Consider the following 15,698-nt stretch of genomic DNA (forward strand, 5'->3'; position numbering starts at 1 on the left):
AATATTGTTTTGTAACTTTAAAAAAAAGGCGCCTTGATGTAGCAACATTGTAAACCAAGATGGCCGATTTGCTTGCACAGATGGTGCGTTCTTTGTCAAGTTTGTGATACCATCAAGTAAGCCAGGACGTTTTGACATTTGTTTGGTGAGTGCAGTCACTTGTAGCATGCATTAGAGATTTGATATTAATAGATAGAGACTTTCCACCATGTTTACAAGTCAACCACAAGCTGTTTAAAGATGGTGTGCATGAGCATGTGATTCCGTCACGATAAGGCCTCCTGCACACGACAGTATTTTTTAACGTCCCGCAAAACGTGGTTCCGTTGTACCGTGATCCGTGCCCGTTTTTTCTTCCGTGGGTCTGCCGTGATTTTTGGAGGATCCACGGACATGAAAAATGAAAAAAAAGTCAAGTTTGCCATTGAAATGATAGGAAAAAACGGACACGGATTGACTTGAATGGGTCCGTGAACCGTTGGCCGTGAAAAAAATAGGACAGGTCATATTTTTTTCACGGCCAGGAAACACGGATCACGGACGCGGCTGCCAAACGGTGCAGTTTCCGATTTTTCCACGGACCCATTGAAAGTCAATGGGACCGCAGAAAAACACGTTAAACGGGACAACGGCCACGGGTGCACACAACGGTCGTGTGCAGGAGGCCTAACCGAGATTTTTCTTGCTATACGGGTCAGTATTTTATACAGGTCAGTAAAAAGTTTTGTGCAAAGCACTACCTTTACCAGGATTATTACTGTAAAAAGTCAAACATTTTCACGTGTTATTCGGACAGTTATGGCACTGTGACGGAATCACCTGAATGTCCATAAGGCTATTTCATGCTAACTAGAGTGGTAGTATAGGTCTATGTAGCATCCAATTTATTTTATGTCTATGAGGTTGTAGCAACTTGTGAGAAAGATGTGCAAAACTGATGCTGAGACAACGTGAAAGTCGACAAAGACAAAAACATGCAGGCCTGCACGAAGCAATGAAAGAAAAGGATGGGAAGCAAGACAAGCGGACAGCAATGACACCAAGACAAGAAATTCAACAAACAGCATAATATTGCTCAAAGAAGATACAGAGACAAGCAGAAGACATTTCACAAGATAAAGCTTCTATATCTACAGCAGTTGCCGATACTCCATGCAGTCATGAATCTGCTTTACCTTCATCATTTCCGTACAATAGTAGGCAAAGTCTTGGGAAAGCACTTAAAGGGGTTGTCGGGTTCAGAGCTGAACCCGGACATACCCTTATTTTTACCCAGACAGCCCCCCTGAGGCTAGCATGGGAGCATGCTAAATCGCACAGGGAAACTTCCGCCCCCGGTAATGTGTTCGGTGACGTCACCGCCTCTAAGGGGCGGGCTTTAGCTTTGCCCTAGCCGTTTTACGGGCTAGGACAGACCTAAATCCCGCCCATCAGTGCCTGGCAGCCCCATGAAAACCCCCGATACGTCACCGGATCTCCAAAAAATGCCTTTGCCCTGCGCAATTTAGCTCCGATGCTCATGTCAGGGGGGCTGCCGGGGGGCAAATGGAGGTATGTCCGGGTTCAGTTCTGAACCCGGACGACCCCTTTAAGCGGGTCAAGAGAGGTCTTCCGCGCAGTCCACGGACAATCATAAAAGTTGTACAATGCCTCAGTGATCAGTTTCCCTCTCCATCCCAATTTTTAAGTCCCAGAGCAAGTAATCAGCAGGTCAATGCTGTTGGGGAAGAGTTCTACAACAGCGATATCAGTTGGATGTCACCTGGTTTAAAGGACTACATCATTGTTAAATGTTGGTAGTTTCGTGCTCTGCTCATACTATGGAAAAAATTAAAACGATCATACGTTGGACAACCAGCAGACTCCCAATTTGAAGTTCTCAACTTGAGAAAGAATTATGAAGCAGGCCAGATTTTTGTGTTCCCAGAAAAAAAAAAAAAATCAATGCTGGATTGATGAACATGATGTTATACATATACCGCAGCCGACTTTAAAGTTGTCCTATGACAGAATGAAATATGTATTTGCGAACTCCGTTAATGCAGAATGAGTGCTGCTTGTATAAAAGAAAATTATAAGCTTTTAAATATTCATTAAAGAAAACTTAAGTTGAATAAAATCTTTCATTACACTGTGAAGGACAACTGGTGATTCCGTCCCAGTGCTGAAATCGATGGTAAGCTATGTTGTATAACAAAGTGAGAAAAATGATATCTGCTACCAGGCTATATACTCAGTAATGTATAACATATATAACATAAACATTATCTTTTTATCTTACATTCACAGAGATTTATTCTTTTTGAAACAAACTCATCGCTTTGTGTCCATGAAAAGTGATTCTGTCACAACATGTTATGGACAATTTACACAATGTAACAGAAGCAAAAAATATACAAACCGGATTCCAAAAACACTGGGACACTATACAAATCGTGAATAAAAACTGAATGCAATGATGTGGAGGTGCCAACTTCTAATATTTTATTCAGAATAGAACATAAATCACGGAACAAAAGTTTAAACTGAGAAAATGTACCATTTTAAGGGAAAAATATGTTGAATCAGAATTTCATGGTGTCAACAAATCCCCAAAAAGTTGGGACAAGGCCATTTTCACCACTGTGTGGCATCTCCGCTTCTTCTTACAACACTCAACAGACGTCTGGGGACCGAGGAGACCAGTTTCTCAAGTTTAGAAATAGGAATGCTCTCCCATTCTTGTCTAATACAGGCCTCTAACTGTTCAATCGTCTTGGGCCTTCTTTGTCGCACCTTCCTCTTTATGATGCGCCAAATGTTCTCTATAGGTGAAAGATCTGGACTGCAGACTGGCCATTTCAGTACCCGGATCCTTCTCCTATGCAGCCATGATGTTGTGATTGATGCAGAATGTGGTCTGGCATTATCTTGTTGAAAAATGCAGGGTCTTCCCTGAAAGAGATGACGTCTGGATGGGAGCAGATGTTGTTCTAGAACCTGAATATATTTTTCTGCATTGATGGTGCCTTTCCAGACATGAAAGCTGCCCATGCCACACGCACTCATGCAACCCCATACCATCAGAGATGCAGGTTTCTGAACTGAGCGTTGATAACAACTTGGGTTGTCCTTGTCCTCTTTGGTCCGGATGACATGGCGTCCCAGATTTCCAAAAAGAACTTTGAATCGTGACTCGTCTGACCACAGAACAGTCTTCCATTTTGCCACACTCCATTTTAAATGATCCCTGGCCCAGTGAAAACGCCTGAGCTTGTGGATCTTGCTTAGAAATGGCTTCTTCTTTGCACTGTAGAGTTTCAGCTGGCAACGGCGGATGGCACGGTGGATTGTGTTCACTGACAATGGTTTCTGGAAGTATTCCTGAGCCCATTCTGTGATTTCCTTTACAGTAGCATTCCTGTTTGTGGTGCAGTGTCGTTTAAGGGCCCGGAGATCACGGGCATCCAGTATGGTTTTACGGCCTTGACCCTTACGCACAGAGATTGTTCCAGATTCTCTGAATCTTCGGATGATGTTATGCACAGTTGATGATGATAGATGCAAAGTCTTTGCAATTTTTCGCTGGGTAACACCTTTCTGATATTGCTCCACTATCTTTCTGCGCAACATTGTGGGAATTGGTGATCCTCTACCCATCTTGGCTTCTGAGAGACACTGCCACTCTGAGAAGCTCTTTATATACCCAATCATGTTGCCAATTGACCTAATTAGTGTTAATTGGTCTTCCAGCTCTTCGTTATGCTCAAATTTACTTTTTCCAGCCTCTTATTGCTACTTGTCCCAACTTTTTTGGGATTTGTTGACACCGTGAAAATTTGAATCAACGTATTTTTCCTTTAAAATGATACATTTACTCGGATTAAACGTTTGATCTGTCATCTACGTTCTATTACAAATAAAATATTGACATTTGCCATCTCCACATCATTGCATTCAGTTTTTATTCACGATTTGTTTAGTGTCCCAACTTTTTTGGAATCCGGTTTGTAAGTATTTTTGCTTAAATGTACAGTCTCATATATGCTTTGTCACACAATGCCAAAATGCATATAGCATATACTTTAGTAGCAGAATTATTTACCGACAAATGTGGAAGCACATACTTAAATAGTGATTCCGAGAGGGGCTAATTTTGTGTGAGGAGCACCTAAGGGATCATCCTACTTTGAGGGGGCGCTTAGGGGAATAATACTCTGTGGGGAGGAACTTAGGAGGAATCGCAATGTGTCAGGGGCACTAAGGAGCATCATGTGTGGGGGCAGCAAGGGATCACCCTGCTGTGAGGGGCCACTCTGTGGAGCACTAAAGGGATATCATACTGTCTGAGGGGCATTAAACGGGCATCGTTATTGTTAGGGGGCACTGAAAGGAGATTAGGTGGGCTTAGAGCTGTGGCTTGTTGTAAAACAATAAATAAAATTAATGCAGCGCTACACGCCAATGGTGTTGTCCCTCCTTATATATTTTTTTGTTTTGCAGCTCGGACCTTCATCCTACAGCAGTCTCAGGTATGTGGACCTTTGCAAAAAGTACTTGAGTACCCCTAGAGGGACCTGGATCCTATAAGAGGGATATCTGGGAGGTGCGGGCATTTGTTCTTCTGCGTGTCAAGAAAAGAATGTGATGTGTTTTCTTAAGTACTTTCCACAAGCTGCTGGATGAGCAGACGGCCATGAGCGGCTTCCTGTGCCAGGATGGGGAAGTAGTCCGCGAACAACCACAGCGCAACACCTTATAAGATACTAAGTTTAGAAGCGATGCTTGATGGGTTTGTAATATTGTAAAACACAAAAGGAATTATTTTACCCGAAACCTACAAAAGGCCATGAAATGTAGAAGCCCATGACAACTAAAGTCAGCTCTGCTACATCTGTAAGTCTGTATATCTCTACCAGGAATGAAAACATCAGTGTGTAAACAGAGCTTAGGATCTTCATGTACGTCCTAATTACAGTTTGGATATTAGCCAAGCGCACCAGGCAATCAATCTCCAACATGCACACAAGCGTCCCCGGCATGCTGGGTTCCACAATGCAAAGGGTCTTGATAGACATCTACCTCCCTCAAGGACATAATCCCAGTTGTAGTTAATTTTGGATATAATCACTGAGGGCTGAAAACTGCAGATCCGCTGTTCTTTCAGCCGCATGTTTACATTTTTCATGATATCCCTCTAATGATTTGTTAACACAAATTCCAAAGAGCAGAATAAAGAATCTATTCCCTTCCCCCCCCCCCAAATATATTCCAGAATTAGGATACGCAGCAAGAGGAATGCTTAAAAGAAAACTCCACGTCTGAATAGTCATTTACAGAATTACATATTTATCATCGATGTGGAAAGTTAATTACATATGTAAACCCAAGAACTACTATAATACTGCCTTCTATGTACAAGAATATAACTACTATAATACTGCCTTCTATGTACAAGAATATAACTACTATAATACTGCCTCCTATGTACAAGAATATAACTACTATAATACTGCCTTCTATGTACAAGAATATAACTACTATAATACTGCTCCTATGTACAAGAATATAACTACTATAATACTGCTCCTATGTACAAGATTATAACTACTATAATACTGCTCCTATGTATAAGAATATAACTACTATAATACTGCTCCTATGTACAAGAATATAGCTACTATAATACTGCTCCTATGTACAAGAATATAACTACTATAATACTGCCTCCTATGTACAAGAATATAACTACTATAATACTGCTCCTATGTACAAGAATATAACTACTATAATACTGCTCCTAAGTACAAGAATATAACTACAATAATACTGTCCTATGTACAAGAATATAACTACTATAATACTGCTATGTAGGTACAAGAATATAACTACTATAATACTGCTATGTAGGTACAAGAATATAACTACTATAATACTGCTCCTATGTACAAGAATATAACTACTATAATACTGTTCCTATGTACAATAATATAACTACTATAATACTGCTCCTATGTACAAGAATATAACTACTATAATACTGCTCCTAAGTACAAGAATATAACTACAATAATACTGTCCTATGTACAAGAATATAACTACTATAATACTGCTACTATGTACAAGAATATAACTACTATAATACTGCTCCTATGTACAAGAATATAACTACTATAATACTGCTCCTATGTACAAGAATATAACTACTATAATACTGCTCCTATGTACAAGAATATAACTACTATAATACTGCTCCTATGTACAAGAATATAACTACTATAATACTGCTCCTATGTACAAGAATATAACTACAATAATACTGTCCTATGTACAAGAATATAACTACTATAATACTGCTATGTAGGTACAAGAATATAACTACTATAATACTGCTATGTAGGTACAAGAATATAACTACTATAATACTGCTCCTATGTAAACCCAAGAACTACTATAATACTGCCTTCTATGTACAAGAATATAACTACTATAATACTGCCTTCTATGTACAAGAATATAACTACTATAATACTGCCTCCTATGTACAAGAATATAACTACTATAATACTGCCTTCTATGTACAAGAATATAACTACTATAATACTGCTCCTATGTACAAGAATATAACTACTATAATACTGCTCCTATGTACAAGATTATAACTACTATAATACTGCTCCTATGTATAAGAATATAACTACTATAATACTGCTCCTATGTACAAGAATATAGCTACTATAATACTGCTCCTATGTACAAGAATATAACTACTATAATACTGCCTCCTATGTACAAGAATATAACTACTATAATACTGTCCTATGTACAAGAATATAACTACTATAATACTGCTCCTAAGTACAAGAATATAACTACAATAATACTGTCCTATGTACAAGAATATAACTACTATAATACTGCTATGTAGGTACAAGAATATAACTACTATAATACTGCTCCTGTAGGTACAAGAATATAACTACTATAATACTGCTCCTATGTACAAGAATATAACTACTATAATACTGCTCCTATGTACAATAATATAACTACTATAATACTGCTCCTATGTACAAGAATATAACTACTATAATACTGCCTACTATGTACAAGAATATAACTACTATAATACTGCTCCTATGTACAAGAATATAACTACTATAATACTGCTCCTATGTACAAGAATATAACTACTATAATACTGCTCCTATGTACAAGAATATAACTACTATAATACTGCTCCTATGTACAAGAATATAACTACAATAATACTGTCCTATGTACAAGAATATAACTACTATAATACTGCTATGTAGGTACAAGAATATAACTACTATAATACTGCTATGTAGGTACAAGAATATAACTACTATAATACTGCTCCTATGTACAGGAATATAACTACTATAATACTGTTCCTATGTACAATAATATAACTACTATAATACTGCTCCTATGTACAAGAATATAACTACTATAATACTGCCTCCTGTGTGCAAGAATATAACTACTATAATACTACCTCCTATGTATAAGAATATAACTACTATAATACTGCTCCTATGTACAGGAATATAACTACTATAATACTGCTCCTATGTACAGGAATATAACTACTATAATACTGCTCCTATGTACAGGAATATAACTAATACTATCTCCTATAATATAACTATACTGCTCCTATGTACAGGAATATAACTACTATAATACTGCTCCTATGTACAAGAATATAACTACTATAATACTGCTCCTATGTACAGGAATATAACTACTATAATACTGCCTCCTATGTACAAGAATATAACTACTATAATACTGCTCCTATGTACAAGAATATAACTACTATAATACTGCTCCTATGTACAAGAATATAACTACTATAATACTGCTCCTATGTACAAGAATATAACTACTATAATACTGCTCCTATGTACAGGAATATAACTACTATAATACTGCTCCTATGTACAAGAATATAACTACTATAATACTGCTCCTATGTACAAGAATATAACTACTATAATACTGCTCCTATGTACAGGAATATAACTACTATAATACTGCTCCTATGTACAAGGAATATAACTACTATAATACTGCTCCTATGTACAAGAATATAACTACTATAATACTGCTCCTATGTACAAGAATATAACTACTATAATACTGCTCCTATGTACAAGAATATAACTACTATAATACTGCTCCTATGTACAAGAATATAACTACTATAATACTGCTCCTATGTACAAGAATATAACTACTATAATACTGCCTCCTATGTACAAGAATATAACTACTATAATACTGTTCCTATGTACAAGAATATAACTACTATAATACTGCTCCTATGTACAAGAATATAACTACTATAATACTGCTCCCTGTGTCCCACAGTACTTTCCATTACCGTGCGTTGCTGGTTTTGTGCAGTCAGCACTATAGGGCTGATTTGCAGGAGACGGGGGATCACTAAGTGCTCGGTCATGTGCCGGTAATAGATGCGGTGTAAATTGCTCGGTATGATTTCCCCGGATGCTTTCTGAGAAGTCATCGGGGTTTCTACCATTAAAGCTTCTACTACACAAGTTCATGCTGGTACATTGTGTCAGCAACAAAGATGGTACATTCATGGTTTTCCTGACGGTCAGTGCTCTGGTCCCACCTGACACTCTGTTCACAGAGACGCCATCGGGGATATGCTCTGTGCATTGTATGCTGCAGCACGAGGTCCCATGTGACGGTACATTTTATATTATATATAAACTACTTCTTCTGATGTCAGGAAATCAATGTTGAGAACATCAACTGTTTACAAGATGAAATCATCAGAAGAAACCAAGACTGTTAAAGGCATTGTATAAACTTCACATCTCACTTTCTTACCATTATTAACATCTCTGCTTGCCACCAGTGAATGGAAATATGTCCATGACCTGCTTGCTCTACTTGTTGCATATTTCCTAATATTTGAATCCCCGTTCAGGTGACATTTTTAACCCTGCCTCGGTTTGCCCATAAAACTTCACAGAAGCGCCCACTTTCCTGCACACTTGTATGTCCCACCTCCTTTGGACATTGTATGGACAGTATGTTGCCTGATATATTAGCTAATTGCAGAAGCCACTAGGGGTAGCTCACTGCATACAGAATTGTACAGTTTAGAATGACAGTGGTAACAGTGGTGTCATGCAGATTTATACTGCATTGCACTTTAGCTTTGGACACTATATGGCGGTGGTATAGTGTAAGGTTCCTAGCACTGTTTTGGGATAGTAAATGGCACTGTTATTAGTGGGCACTGAATGGCACTATTATTCATGCGCTGTATGGTGTTGTCATTCAGATTCCAACTGTTGCGCTCTGTCGTTTTTTGGCTTAGTATACGGTTCCTAGAGCTTTTATTTGGGCACTTTAAACTGCATTTCACTCTAGTTTTGAGCACTTTATGGCGGTGATATAATGTAAGGTTCCTAGAACTGTTTTGGGACACTAAATGGCACTGTGATTAATGAACACTATTATTGTGCACTGTCTGGTGGTGTCATTCAGATTCACACTGCATTGTACTTTAGTTTATGACTGTATATGGCGGTGGTATAGTGTATGGTTCCTAGCACTGTTTTGGGACACTAAATGGCACTTTTATTAGTGGGTATTGAATGGCACAATTATTTGGGCAATGTATAGTGGTGTCATTCAGAGTCACACTGCATTGCACTTTAGTTTTGAGCACTATATGGTGGTGATATAGTGTATGGTTCATAGCACTGTTTTGGGACTAGTATTGTGCACCCTATGGTGGTGTCATTCAGATTTACACTGCATTGCACTTTGGTTTTGGGTACTATATGGCGGTGGTATAGTGTACAATAATAATAATCTTTATGTAGCGCCACCATAGTGCTGTACATTTCAGTGTATGGTTTATAGCATTGTTTTGGGGCACTAAATGGTATTGTTATTATCAGGTAGGGAACGGCACTACTTTTTGGGCACTGTATTATGGCATCAATAAGATCAGCACCGTATGGGAAGCACATTAATCACTTTACGGTAGTATAGGGTATGGTATGTGGACCTATTTTGGGGCACCCAATGGCAAATATATTAGGCTAGGTCTACATTGTGACTTGCGACCATGCGACATTAAGGTCACACATTTGCAATTGAGCCCATGTGCAATTTCATGTTCCCCCCAGTGAAAATAATACACAATACTGCACACTGATCTACCGCAATCACATAGTACGGTACTCATGAGACACAAAGGCATTGATCAGCTTTTCTTCACCCAGGGCTTCTCCAGCCTTGTATCTAAATACCCTGGCACAGGCAAAGTGTCTCGTTAGTGCCCCCTACGGTCCATGGCATGTGCCCCGCCAGTCCCACAGCTGTGCTCCTGATTACATAATATCACACACTACTCCAAGTATAAATGTGGCAAAAAGTGTATCCTTATTTTCTTTGTTACTGATGCAGCAGAGCTGAATAAGTTTCGAAAATGGGTTTGTCTTTTGGTGCTGATGGACATACGACATGTGGCGGTTGTACATTTTTTGTACAGGACTGAGTGACTTACGGCCAGTGATGCACTTTGCTAGCCCAAAATTTTTGGGGATTTATTGCAACCCCAATTCACAAAGCTCATATAGCCGGATGCTAAAGAGCCGAGTATGTAGCACGCCTAAGTTAAAACTCACAGGGATATTACAAGTTGTGGCGGATCCGTTTTTTTTTACATAGGACTGCAGGAAAACCCACCATATCGGAAAGCTGTTTCAATTCACAAAATTCAGCTCTGCTACATCTGCGTAACGATCTAACATTTGGTTACGTTAGCACAATGGTCACCACCACGCCTAGCAGGACTCACCAGGATGTGTTCGGCTCCAATTTCCATTCCAAGTTGCTGCCCCAGATGGAAATCCATTATTCCATGGTACAAGAGCGTGAAAAGCGGAGCTGGGCGAAGGAGGCCTGAGGACGTGCCATCCAAATATCAACTACGGGGACGTATAGATCCGGAGGATTCCTAGCACAGGGACGTATGGATCGCATCCATTGACTGTCCTCGCCTGTCTGCTCACACTTCAGCTGGAGGAGAACAGGAAGGAAAATCTACCATGTGAGAAGGAGGAAGGAGAGAGAGAGGGAGAGGGAGAGCCGGCCTGGAAAGCCCTAGGGTGCAAAAGGACGGATTTCAGGAAATCTATACAGTTCAACAGGAAATCTGAAGACTGAGAGCACATTCCAGAGGCAGGAGAGAGATACAGCCGACTGCTGCACTCACTGGGACTGCTCCGGGTATTGGGAGCCCAGTATTGATCCGCAGAAGAGGAGGGGGGGGGGGGGGGGGATGCAGGAGACCAGGAACTTACTGAAGACTAAGTCATCAAAGACTCTCCGCAGCCTAATAATAAAAAATATTATACAAGCAATGTTCAGTTCATTCATTCATATTATATTTTTAATCCATTCATTCTCTAATTATTTCATTAATGGGGTTGTCCCACAAAAAATATTCTACATTTTTCAAACCAGCGCCTGGATCTGAATACTTTAGTAATTGAAAGTAATTAAAAATTTTGCACCACCACTGAGTTATTCAATAAAAAGTATCTGTATAGCGCCACCTGCTGTTTGTTTGTTATTTATTTCTTTGTCCGGCTCACTGAGATGGTCGCACATCCTCATTGTGATTCTTCAGCTGCCTCCTGAGCTGTGATAGGGAGAGAGCTGCGGCAGAAAGGACACGCCCCCTGAGCGGCAGCAGGAAGGACACTCCCCTGAGCTGCGGCGGAAAGGACACGCCCCCTTAGCTGCGGCAGAAAAGACACGCCCCCTGAGCTGCCAGCTTGATATAAATCAAGCAGAGCAATGAATGAGGAGATCTCTGGATCCATGTGAGGTACAGGGCTTATAGAATATGTTTTTTTTTTACATTTAGCGATAGCCCCTTTAACCCGTAGGATACCAGCGCCGTACAACAGGGTCACAAATCCCAGCGCCGTACAGCTACGGCGTGCTGATCGGGCGGGGGCGCAGAAGCTGGCATCAGTGAAAACACAGATGCCGGCGCATTAACCCCCCTGCACTGCCGCGACCCTGGCACTCCTTTTTCCCAAAATTTAAAGTTAAAAATAAATGTAAAAAAATAGGGAAAAAGATAAAAGTAGACGTATTAGGTATCGCCGATTCCATATCGACCGGCTCTATAAAAATATCACTTCAACGCCAGGTAAACGCCGTAAAAAATAAAAACAGTGTTAAAACTGTCACCTTGTCTAACAAAAAGTGTAACACCAAGTGATCAGAAAGGCATATTTTGCCTAAAATGGTACCAATCAAATAGTCATCTCAAATGAGATTATACCTAAGACAATCGCCCCAAAAATAAACAAAATAGCAAATGGCAACACAAAAACAAGATTTTATTCTTTTCAAAAAGGCTGTCACTGTGTAAAGCTTAACAAAAATAAAAATGATAGACATATTAGGTGTAACGGACTGTTTCAGCAGACAAGGGGTTAAAATCCGTTTAGGCGATATGCCCCTTTCTGAGAGACAGGCACAGCTACTGCATAACACCAACCTCCCGAACTGGATACAAAATAGCACTCCAAACTGGAACCTCGCGAATAGCTGTCAGCAGACGAACAGGAAAAGCACTCAGTCAGCTTACACTCCTGGCAATCAGTCTCCAACAGCATACAGGGAATCCCCCCAATAACGAGACAAGCCTCCGTCTTGAGGGTCAGCAGTGGTCTGACTGTACTTCAGGTACAGCCCCTTTTATTCATAAAAAACAAACATAGTACTGCCCACAGGGTTTTGAAATCCCACCAATCAATATCAATACAGCAACCAATCGTTCCCGCCCCCTAGAGGACCAGAAGGGAGACTGCGACACAGAACAGATACAACACATCCCCACAATGCATCATGGTTTCCTCCTCTCTGTCCCATGGAGACAACCGAAGGGCAATCCAATTATCTCTCAGGACAAAGGGAGATCACCAATACACATGTGGAGACAACAGGACAGACATCACCATTTAAACACACAATGGCACACCCCCACAGCAAACACAGACATTTAACATATCCCCAGATAGCTCAAGTCTGAGTGCATATCATTAGGTGAATGGCACTCAGAATACACGAATACAATAATATTAGCTATCTGGGTGCCCTCACATAACATACAATTTAACCGAACGCATAATAACATAAAATACAATTCCACAGACAGATTTAAGCTGTGCGGCCGGTCTGTCTTCTCCTTTAAAGTTACTATGGGCCATAATCCTGAGGCAAGAGGCTTTCAAACAGCCCCCTCCAAAACCCAGTGGCGAGGTTGGTTTCGCCACACATCCCCCCCCAGGGAAGACTAACCAGATACCTGACCTCACGCCGGTCGGTACCTGAGTTAGTCTGGCAGCCCACCCACAACCCAATATTGGACCTGTTGAATCTTAGGGCCTGGCTCTGTTCTGTATGTCCCCAGCTGTTGAGTGGGCATCTGCTACTCCTTGCTTTGTGGTTCTCCAGCTTGGAGCTGTAGGTACTTGGTGGGCAGAGGCCGACTGCGCTCTGCCCAGATGCCAGCTCTTCCGCTGGGGATGCCTGTGGGAAGTCAGTCTCTGGACAAGAGGATAGGGGAGGGCAGAGGCCAACTGCGCTCTGCCCTGATGCCAGCTCTTCTGCTGGCGTGAGGGGGGTACAAGCCAGTCCTGTAACAAGGGGGTCCGTGGAGCAGAGGCTAGCGGCTCTCTGCCCTGATGCCAGCTCTTCCGCTGGGAAGGGATCAGTGGTTATTGCAGGCTCATCCACTGCCCCCAGAACTCGGTTGGGAAGTAGCTGGGAAGGGGAGGGCTCGCTTACCTCCTCCTCCTGGTATCCCTGCGGAGATGGCTGGAGATCTGGTTGTTGGAGGGGGAAACCGACTGTCTCCTCTTTGGCTAAACAGCCCTGTTGCTGGGGGACAGGACCGACTGTCCCTACCCCCTGTGCTGTGAGTGCAGAGACCACGGTCCCATCTGCACAGTTGTGGGGCTTACTGTCTCCCCCTGGTGCGTTAAGCTGCCGCTGGGGAATGGAGACTAGGCTCCCAGTTCCCAACAAATCCTGCTGCTGCTGGGGGACAGGACCGACTGTCTCTGCCCCCTGTAACTCCGCCTGCCGCTGGGGAATGGAGACTCGGCTCCCAATTCCCTGTACATCACACGGCCGCTGGGGAATGGAGACTAGGCTCCCAATTCCCAAAAAATCATGCTGCTGCTGGGGGGCAGGAACAACTACCTCTGCCCCCTGTAACTCAGCCTGCCGCTGGGGAGGGAGGCCGCTGCTCTCCCCTCCCTGCACTTCACACTGCCGCTGGGGAATGGAGACTGGGCTCCCTCTGTCCCGCAACTGTAACTTCCGATGGAGGTCCACCCAACGTGGCAGCTGACCGTCACCTTCTGCCCGGTATAGTAGGGTCTTGAACACTAGACTCCTCACGAACTTCACGGATTTCTCAGCTGGATTGGGTCCGAAGAAGTTCAGCCGCAACCACATCATACGGTCAAATTCCTCAACAGAGTATCTGTACTCCACTGCTGGTTCCATCCTGGTGCTTTTAGGGTCGCTGTACTGAGACATGCGTTGCCCTTAAATTGTAGAATCCACAGAAATGGTGTCTCCTGTAGCTGTCCTTCTGGCTGTAGGAACGATCCCGCTGCTTGCCACCAATGTAACGGACCGTTTCAGCAGACAAGGGGTTAAAATCCGTTTAGGCGATATGCCCCTTTCTGAGAGACAGGCACAGCTACTGCAGAACACCAACCTCCCGAACTGGATACAAAATAGCACTCCAAACTGGAACCTCGCAAATAGCTGTCAGCAGACGAACAGGAAAAGCGTACAGTCAGCTTACACTCCTGGCAATCAGTCTCCAACAGCATACAGGGAATCCCCCCAATAACGAGACAAGGCTCCGTCTTGAGGGTCAGCAGTGGTCTGACTGTACTTCAGGTACAGCCCCTTTTATTCATAAGAAACAATACATAGTACTGCCCACAGGGTTTTGAAATCCAACCAATCAATATCTTACAACACACAATGCAAGTACAGCAACCAATCGTTCCCGCCCCCTAGAGGACCAGAAGGGAGACTGCGACACAGAACAGATACAACACATCCCCACAATGCATCATGGTTTCCTCCTCTCTGTCCTGGAGACAACCGAGGGCAATCCAATTATCTCTCAGGACAAAGGGAGATCACCAATACACATGTGGAGACAACAGGACAGACATCACCATTTAAACACACAATGGCACACCCCCACAGCAAACACAGACATTTAACATATCCCCAGATAGCTCAAGTCTGAGTGCATATCATTAGGTGAATGGCACTCAGAATACACGAATACAATAATATTAGCTATCTGGGTGCCCTCACATAACATACAATTTAACCGAACGCATAATAACATAAAATACAATTCCACAGACAGATTTAAGCTGTGCGGCCGGTCTGTCTTCTCCTTTAAAGTTACTATGGGCCATAATCCTGAGGCAAGAGGCCTTCAAACAGCCCCCTCCAAAACCCAGTGGCGAGGTTGGTTTCGCCACATTAGGTATCGCCGCATCCGTAAAAACTTGCTGTATTTTTTCATAAATAAAGGTGAAATATATTGACTCAAATTTATGAAGTACAATGTGTCA

The 15,698-nt window shown here is 41.9% G+C and overlaps 1 protein-coding gene across 2 annotated transcripts in view; it reads right to left on the bottom strand.

Annotated features, from left to right (window-relative positions):
* ASAP1 (ArfGAP with SH3 domain, ankyrin repeat and PH domain 1) overlaps positions 1 to 11,269 on the bottom strand; it is a 201,654-nt gene extending 190,385 nt beyond the window's left edge. Inside the window, exon 1 of one of the 2 annotated variants that reach the window (XM_044295826.1) lies at positions 10,859 to 11,269. The gene's annotated coding sequence lies outside the window, so the exon portion shown is untranslated. The remainder of the gene's footprint in view (positions 1 to 10,858) is intronic. The other variant, XM_044295823.1, reaches the window with a different exon arrangement.
* Positions 11,270 to 15,698: the final 4,429 nt, after the last annotated feature.

Source organism: Bufo gargarizans, chromosome 5 (genome assembly GCF_014858855.1).
Source record: "Bufo gargarizans isolate SCDJY-AF-19 chromosome 5, ASM1485885v1, whole genome shotgun sequence".
NCBI lineage: Eukaryota > Metazoa > Chordata > Amphibia > Anura > Bufonidae > Bufo > Bufo gargarizans.